The sequence below is a fragment of the Papio anubis genome, chromosome X (assembly GCF_008728515.1).
Source record: "Papio anubis isolate 15944 chromosome X, Panubis1.0, whole genome shotgun sequence".
Classification (NCBI taxonomy): Eukaryota; Metazoa; Chordata; class Mammalia; order Primates; family Cercopithecidae; genus Papio; species Papio anubis.
Genome location: NC_044996.1, coordinates 136,696,474 through 136,705,576, shown reverse-complemented (window position 1 = coordinate 136,705,576; position 9,103 = coordinate 136,696,474). Strand labels below are relative to the sequence as shown.

The window sequence follows — 9,103 nt, the reverse complement described above, 5'->3', positions numbered from 1 at the left end:
AAAGTGAAATGCACCCAGTGAAAAATAAATCTCAAGGGGAAAGTAGATAGCATAGTTCTACCTTTCTATCTGAGGATCAAAACTTCCCTACTAAAACCTAGGAACATTTTCTGGTTTGATTTATGCTGTTGTACTTGGTGGTGGTGGTGGTGGTGGTGGTGGTGGTGGTGGTGGTGGTGGTCGTGGTGGTTTATCTTCTTCAGTGAACCATTGCCTTACTTTGAAAAGCAAACATAAATCCAGCGAAGAAAAAAAAAATGGATCATGGAAAAAGCATTAGTACTGTCATTAAGTCCCAAGAGAAAATGTCTTACTGGACCAGGTTTGTGAATAATTTCCTTACCAACCATGACCTTGTTCTGCAGGCTCTCCGTTGCCAGAACGAGAGTAAACCATCATCCTGAAAATCAGTTTCTACTCCTTGACACCATCAGTGGAACCAAATGTCAACATTTCTATATTGGTTTCCTATCCCAGCATAACAAATTACCTCAAATATCATGGCTAAAAAAGCCACATTTATTATCTCACAGTTTACATAGGTCAAAAGTCTAGCTCGGTTTTAGCTGCAGTTTTAGCTCAATGTTTCACAAAGTTGCAATCCAGGTATTAACTGGGCTGTGTTTCTTTCTGAAGCTTGGGATTCTCCTCCAGGCTCATTTCATTTCCTTGTAGCTGTAGGCTCCTATTGTTTTGCTAGTTGTTGACCAGGGGTTGTTCTCCATTCCTTGATGCTTGGCCCACTCTATAGCCCTCCTCACACTTGCAATCTTTTTGACTTTGGAAAGGTTGAGTTCCTCTTAACAGCTCACCTGATTGCATCAGACCCTACCAGATAGTTTCCCTGCTGTGGTTTGAGTATTTTTCCCCTTCAAAACTCACGTTGGAATTTAACCCACAATGAGGCCGTTCTGAGAGGAGGAGGCCTTAAGAGGTGATTGGGTCATGAAGGTTCTGCCCTCCTGAATGGATTAATCCATTTATTAATCAGTGGGTTAATGGATTAATGGGTTATCATGGGAGTGAGACCGGTAGCTTTATAAGAAGAGAAGAAGACACCTGAGCTAGCACATTCAGCCCCCTCACCATGTGATGCCCTGTGCCAATTCAGGTCTCTGCAGAGTCCTCACCAGCAAGAAGGCCCGCACCAGTTGTGACCCCTCAGCTTGAGCTTCTCAGCCTCTATAGCTATAAAAACAAATTCCCTTTATTTGTGAATTACCCAGTTTCATGTATTCTGTTATAAGCGACAGAAAAAAGACCAAGACACTCTCTTTTGATTAAATCAAAGTCGATTGACAAGTGACCAAATCACAGGAGTGATGTCGCATCATACCCGAAGGCTCTGCCCATGCTCAAGGGGTGGAGATTATATAGGGCGTATATACCAGGGAATGGGAATCTCTGGGACCACCTCAGGATTCTGCCCAACTAATTTCCATTTTCTTCTACAACCACAATATCCAAGTGGAAAACAGAGAAGTCTGGCTTCAAGCCCTTTAGTTTTCTTGGCAGAAACTCAGTCACAAGCGATGCATTGCAGATCACTTTTGGCAGTGCCATCTGGGTGCATCTGAATCAGCAGAAAGGGAAAGTTGTTAGGGCTACAGAGGCTTTGGTAGACTCTTGGCATTCCATGAAATGCTGAATGCTACAGGGGATTGTCAGTTGTTTCGCTGATATAGAGAGAGACAAGGAAGAAAGGAAGGAGAGAAAGGGAAGGAGGGAAAGATGGAGGGAAGAAGGACTAACAAATTTTTTTAATAACCATTTTTACCACAATGAGATACTAACTCACAGCAGCCAGAATGGCTACTATTAAAAAGTCAAAAGACAACAGATGTTGGCGAGGCTACAGAGAAAAGGGAATGCTTATACACTGTTGATCGGAATGTAAATTAGTTCAGCCACTGGGGAAAGCAGTTTGGAGATTTCTCAAATAACTTAAAACCAAATTACCATTTGACCCAGCAACCCAATTACTGGGAATATATCCAAAAGAAAACTAATCGTTCTACCAAAAAGATACATGTATTTACATGTTCATGGCAGCACTATTCACCACAGCAAAGACAAGGAATCTTCCCCAGTGCCCATCAGTGGCGGATTAGATAAAGAAAATGTGGTGCATATGCATCATGGAATACTACACACCCATAAAAAGAACAAAATTATGTCCTTTGCAGCAACATGGATGCAGCTGGAGGCCATTACTCTAAGTGAATTAACATAAGAACAGAAAACCAAATAATGCATATGCTCTCTTATAAGTGGGAGCTAAACATTGGATGCTCATGCATATAAAGATGGCAAATCTCAGCACCATGCAAAATAGCCAGGTAACAGACCTGCATGCCTACCCACTGGATCTAAGATAAAAGTTGAAAAAATAATGATAAATAAATATTTTTTAAAAATTTCCTCTATGCATTTATTAAGTACATGTTTAAGGAAGGCCTATCGAGCCTCGAACTGGCTGAACTGGCTTAGGTTCTAAGGATGCAGTGTTGGACAAATGACACATGCAACCTGCCCTAATGGTGATAACATTATATTGAGAAAAACAGCCCACTGCGATAAAAGTAAGCCAATACACAAAATAGTCACAAATTGTAATTTGCACCATTAAAGAAATTCTGTTCAGAAACTGTGTGCTATAGAAGAAAATATGTTAATTCTTTTATTTAACACACTAATGGTACATTGGTCAGGTGGCCGCATTTGCCAGTGTCATTTTGGCTTTCTGGGGTGTCATCTGTGTTGTGCAGACCACACCTTTGGAAACTGCTGTCTTTTCTCTCAGTCCTGGATTAAGATTACAAACTCCTAGCTCAATGTGTGCAGCTCCAGACTCTCAGTAAAGATCTCAAAGCAGGACACCTGCAGCTGACATGTCTCCTCAATCTGCAAGGGTCCGGGCATCCTCCCTGCCAGACATCTGTGGCTATTTACTCAGTAGATGCATCCCCGTGGGGAGGGCTTACTTGGATTTTTATGCTCCCCCTAACAGGGAATTTCTTCTCTCTGAGATTTGCTTCTGCACAATTGGCTTCTGCTCATCATCATCTCCACACAAGTTTCGACGACTCGTTGACTCCAGGTCTTTTTGTTTTCTGTTTTTCCCTGTTAAATCATGTATTCCTTTCCGGGTACGGAAACTGCATTCTTACTTAAAAGCAAGAACCCGAATTTCCCTTTTCCTCTAGCCAGGGGACTAGTTGCATCTATAGCTCACATGTTTTCCATCCATCTCCAAGACAAGCTCAGCATACTGGAGGCATGTGCAGCAGATGTCTTCCTGGTTAACATTTTCCCAGTAGAAGGCCTGTTAACCTTGAGTACCCAAACTTCAGAGAATGTTCACATTTATCCAATGCAACATTTGTGATGTATTTTAGGCTCCTTGTTGGCATTTTCCTGCAGATCTTTGATTTTCCAAGAACAGACTGCTGACGTTTGCAGGGTAGAAGGTGGCTGTGTCTGTGCCAGGTCTCAGTACCACTTCTCTCAATGCCGATGCCTCCTCTACCTACTTGTGATTCCCCATGAAAAACGCCCTCTTTTAATTCACCTGAATAAACTGCCTCTTCACCACTCCTGGATTCTAATACACTGTGTGGGTGTGGCAGGGGATGACACCACTTCCCTTCAGAGCAAGCCTCTGTTTCTTCAGTAAGCATGGGAGGCCACTAAAAAATTAATTTCAGCAAGTTGAAAAAGTCTCGGGCAACATCACAAATGCTAATACAGCAAGGTAAGAGGGGCATGATTGCCTTTTAAAAAGGCCTTTTCATTGATAGTATTATCTCAAATGCTCTTAATAAAAAGAAAGGGTGCCACCCCTGGTTGCAGAGATCTCCTTAATGAGCTCCAGTTTTAAAGGAACATGAAGAAGGAGGAGTCTGCAAATGGAGATGAGCAGGGCCACAGTGAGCTGGGAACTTGTGAAGTGTGCCAAGTTCATCTGCAGCATCTACAGAGACTTTGTCAAGGATAGGCAAGAGATGAAGAGGAAGCAGTCGGAACAGACACTTTGGGTGGCATAAGTAGCACAATACTATCCCATCAGAGCAAGAAATGTTTGCTACTAAGGAGAATGTTTTAAGCTGGTGTGTGAGTCATTTTTTGCTGTGCAACAAATAACAAACTTAGGACCTTGAAACAACACACACTGGTTAGCTCACAGTTGCCTTGGATCAGTTCAGATACAGCTTAACCGGGTCCAGCCCTCAGGGCTTTGCAAGGCTATAATCAAGATGTCAGGCTGTGGTGTCTGGAGCTGGGTGTCCAAGATCACATGGTTTTGGGCAGGAATTAAGTCAGTCCTTGCAGTTGTAGCACCGAGGCCTTTGTGCTCTCACTGGCTGTCAGGCAGGGGTCACTGCCAGCTCCAGAAGCTACCCTCAGGCCCTAGCCTGTGAACCTCTCACAAAATGATAGTTTGTTTCTGCAGTGCCTTTCAGTTGTTCCAGGAAAGTGTCTCTCTCTCTCCAGCCTGCTACCATGGAGTCTTATATGACATAATGTAACCACGAGTGGGTGACAACTCATCTTTGCCATCTAAGGTAACGTAATCAAGAGAATGACATTCATCATATTCACAGGTCTCACCCACACTCAATGGGAGATGATTAGACAGGGCACGTATGACGCATATACCAAGCACCAGAGGAGCTTAGGGTTCAGCCTCTCATAGCTAGACCGGAAGATACAACACGGTTAAGAGGGCCAAAACCAAGAACAATCACAAGATGTAATCTACAATTAGTTTAAACTTAGTTCAGCATTCTAGATGCAGGTAAGAATTCTAGGTCCATTCAAGTTTACTGAAAGGCTGTCCCCAAAAACTGCAGGGAACCACTCCTAGTCATCCTGAAATATAGGCACGTCCCCTCAAGTCTGGAGTTGCCACCAACTTGAAAATAAGGCAAAGAAGTAGACTCCAAACCAAAGACTCACGGTTTAGCTATGAATTGTAAAATACATCAGACGGTTTTTTCTCAAGCTCCTAGAGAATGTTATATTGATTACCAGGAGCTAGTGCTGATTCACTAAATCAGTTCCCTTCAGTCTAACCCAGTTCTTTCTTGATGCAGCCTTCAGTAGAGAGCTGAGAAAATACTGAGAACATGATCCCCATTGACTGTAAGATAACTCACAGAGGTGCTCTTTGTGGGGAAAGTGAAGAAGTATTATCTGAAGTAAAGCGCTCGCTGTTTTTTTAACTGCTTTACCTAGAAGTGGGTCAGCTATAAAGTGGGATGGATATTAATCTGAAGAACGGCATTTTGCAGTGAGAGGAAGGACTGTGCACTCAGCACTGGCCCACTCAATACTAAAATGGATGTTTTGGAATGCTTGTGGATTGCCTATTTTGGGAACAATGGTCCATAAAATAAATCACGACCTGGACATTCAATATTATCCCTACAAGCTTAGCCAGTTGGCAGCAGAAAAATCAATTGAGCTTTCATATCATATGCTGCCTCGCATACAGTTGACCTTTAACTCAATACTATTTAACAGAGATCGAAGTAAACTACTCTATATAGGCTCAGAACTCCACCGAGGAAATACACTATGAGGAATCCTTGGCTTAACAGCTTTCATGTGACAAACATCAATAGTTCTAGTGGCCTTCAGGCACAGTATTAACAAGAGCCAACAGGGAGAACCCACAGTCTACAGAGAGTTACAGCAGTGTATATTGCCTGTGCCTCACAATGCGAACAGATGGATAAATGGGTGTGGGGGGGGGGGCGTTCATCATCAGATACATGTGGAAAATGTCCAGTCAAATGAAGTTAAGCAAGTTTCATTACTGTAATCCTTCCAGATGTCAGCATGTATTTTGAATATCTAAGGGTGGACAATGATTTCACTGAGAATTTCATGGAACTAGATTCTGGAAGCACTCAGGGAAAAACTAAATTATCACAACACCAGGCTGTCTTCATTAGTATGCAATGTCTATATTTAAAAAGCTAAAAGTCAAAGGTCATCTGCCCTGGACACAAGACTTCTGGCTTGTAGAGGTCAGTTCTAAGGGCCTGGAAAAGTCCAAGTTATTCTGGCTAACCAGAGCACACCCAGAGGGGGAAGACAGATGCAGCACAGGATACGCTCAAGAGGATCTCCCTCTGTCTGTCCATGTGCACTGCTATAAAGAAACACCTGAGACTGGGGAATTCATAAGGAAAAGAGGTTTATTTTGGGTCACAGTTCTGCAGGCTGTACAGGAAGTGTGGTGCTGGCACCTGTTTCTGGTGAGGGCCTCAAGAAGCTTCCAATCATGGCGGAAGGCATGACGGAAGCAGACGTGTCACACGGTGAAAGTGGGAGCAAGGTAGGGGAGAAGGTGCCACACACTTTTAAACAATCAGATCTCACACGAACTCAGAGCAAGAACTCACACATTACTATGAAGAGGGCACCAACTCATTCATGAGGGCTCCACTCCCATGACCACCTCCAACCAGGCTCCACCACCTTTAGCATTGGGGATCGCATTACAACATAAGACTTGGAGGGGACACACATCCAAACCATATCATCCCCCTTCCTGTGTCTTGTCGTATCTCATTTTTAGTTGCCTTGTTCACAAGACAGCCTTATGAGCTGCAGAAGATGAAGCCATGGCATCCTTTCATCCCTTATGGTCTCTCTGCCCTCATATATGCATAACTATCAAGAGATAAGATGGTCTCAGCCTCTTAACAAGTTCTCAGTAGGAGGCCTGACCATTTGGGAAGCTTTTCCTTCCAAGTATTCATGGGCTATCAATTTAAAAGCAAGGACATTAAATCTACTCAAGACTCCGGACACATTCCTGGTTCCCTCCTATGGTAGGCTGCTTCTAAAGCGGCTTCTATGAATCCCACCTCCCTGTAGAAGCCTCTCTGCCTATCTGTGGGCTGGACCTAATGACTCACTTTTAAGCAATGGAATATGGCAAAAGCAATGTGACTTCTAACATCACTTGTAAATGTCTGTGACCAATCTATAAATACATAAAGCAGATTCATTGTTGCTAAGGGTTGGGATGGGGGTCCGAGGCCTACGGGTTGAGGGGTAATAACTGAAAATATATGAAGTATCCATCTATAGCTAGACCACCCTGAACATGCCTGATCCCAGTTGATCTTGGAAACTAAGCAGGGTTGGGCCTAGTTAGAACTTGGATGGGAGACCACCTGGGAATGCTGGGTGCTGTAAGCTTTATAAGATAAAATAAAATTTTAAAAATAAATAGATATAAAAATGAAAAGATAAGAAATTTCTTTTGAAGGTGACAAAAATGTTTTAAAATGTATTGTAGTGATGGTTGCATAAATCTGCAAATACACTAATAACCATTGAATTTTACAAATTAAATGGGTGAATAGTATGGTATGTAAATTATATCTCTTTTTTGTAGCAAAACTTTGATAACATTTTATTAAATATAAGTATCTTTAAAAAGCATTTTAACGTCTCTTAAATCAGTTTGCATTTTACAATCAATAATGTCTTTTGATTACTGTTGGGATAGACTGAGAGCATTTTAAATTAAAATTTCTTCATGAGATTTTAGACCACATGGGTGGTGTCAACTCAGAATATAAATTTGCTTGCTGTTCAAAATCCTTTTCCCCTCCCTCTACCTAGTGCTATGATTGAGACATGCAAGTTTCCTTGCTGTTTCTTTTCACATGGTAGTTTTGTTTATTTCTATCCTAGGCCTTTGGTTGTGAGCTGCCCTGTAGAGAAGCCCATATGGCAAGGAACCGAAGGCAGCCTTGGGACAACAACCAACAAGGAACTGAGGCCCTCGAGCCAATACGCCTGCAAGCAAAGAAATCCTGCCAATAACACGGGTGTGAGCTTGGAAGCAGATCCTTCCACAGTCAAGCCTAAAGATGACCATAGTCCTGGCCAACATCTTCAGATGCTGAGGACCCAGTTAAACGACCCCCAGATTCCTGACATAGAGAAACTTGAGATAAAGCCTCTAAAGTGGGGGCCATTTGTCACACAGCAACAGATAGCTCATATAATTCAAAAGAGTTCCTCGGTCCTCTCCTCCATTTTTTATTCTTGGCCAGACCTCTTTTTAGTTTCCAGAAAGGAGCCTTGAAAAAACTTTCTGGTGCAACGCCTCATGCAGGATTATGCAGACCATCCCTGCCCCCACTCCTTGACTCTCATCACTTTCCTCTCCTGGAATGTCCCCTTCTCTCTCCTTAACATGCATATGATGTTGAGACTTCCGTCAGGCCTTTGTGTCTTTTATGAAGTGCAAACCCACCTTCCAGCCATACACTCTCTTTCCCAGAGTGACTTTTCCTGTCTGGGAATTTCCAGGGCACAAGTTGACACATTGAGCAACAATATCTTATGGTATTTTTTAATACATAGGTCACCAATCAGGAAAATTTCTTTTAAATCGCTTTTCAGGAAAAAGAAGTTTATTTTCTCTCAATACTTATATTTCTGTATAAATTTTTAGAGATTTGCATTTCTTTTATCCATTGCTCTGATTCCATTTTTGCTTGCTCTTCTTCAGTATCCCATTTTATATAACTAAGGAATTCCCATTTTTGTCCTTTTCAGAGTTATATTATATGGCACTGTATTTTTTCACATATTTAAACTTATTCTTACCTAATTGATATTAATTTAGATTTCCAGTTGTCTGCTACGTTGTAATATTGTACTTATGTTTAATTATTCCACATCTATGTGTGTATTTTTAGTACCCGAAATACCATCTAAGTTCAGCCACTATAGCTACTTCATCATCCATTTTTGGATTCTTAAGCGTGCCTTGCCCAGAACCTTTAAATGGATTTGCACTAGATTTACTACCTTTCTTGGGCTGAGAAAGTTATTACAGTTTTTAAAGCCCCAAACTTATTACCAGACATTTGGTAGCAAAGGAAAATTGGTTCAAGTTTTGGGAGGCTCTAACTCAAGATGAACTTCATTTCATTCAAGGTTCTTCTTTATCATCCTTGGATGAGATGAAATTTATGTGAAAGTGTTCTTACAGGTAAATAAGAGCTGACATAATAGAAAAATAAATTGTGACAGAATTCACTAAGAAGTTAATAACAAAGTAAAT

At 41.7% G+C, this 9,103-nt stretch overlaps 1 pseudogene; it reads left to right on the top strand.

Annotated features, from left to right (window-relative positions):
- Positions 1-7,099: 7,099 nt before the first annotated feature.
- LOC116272302 lies at positions 7,100-7,218 on the top strand (annotated as a pseudogene).
- Positions 7,219-9,103: the final 1,885 nt, after the last annotated feature.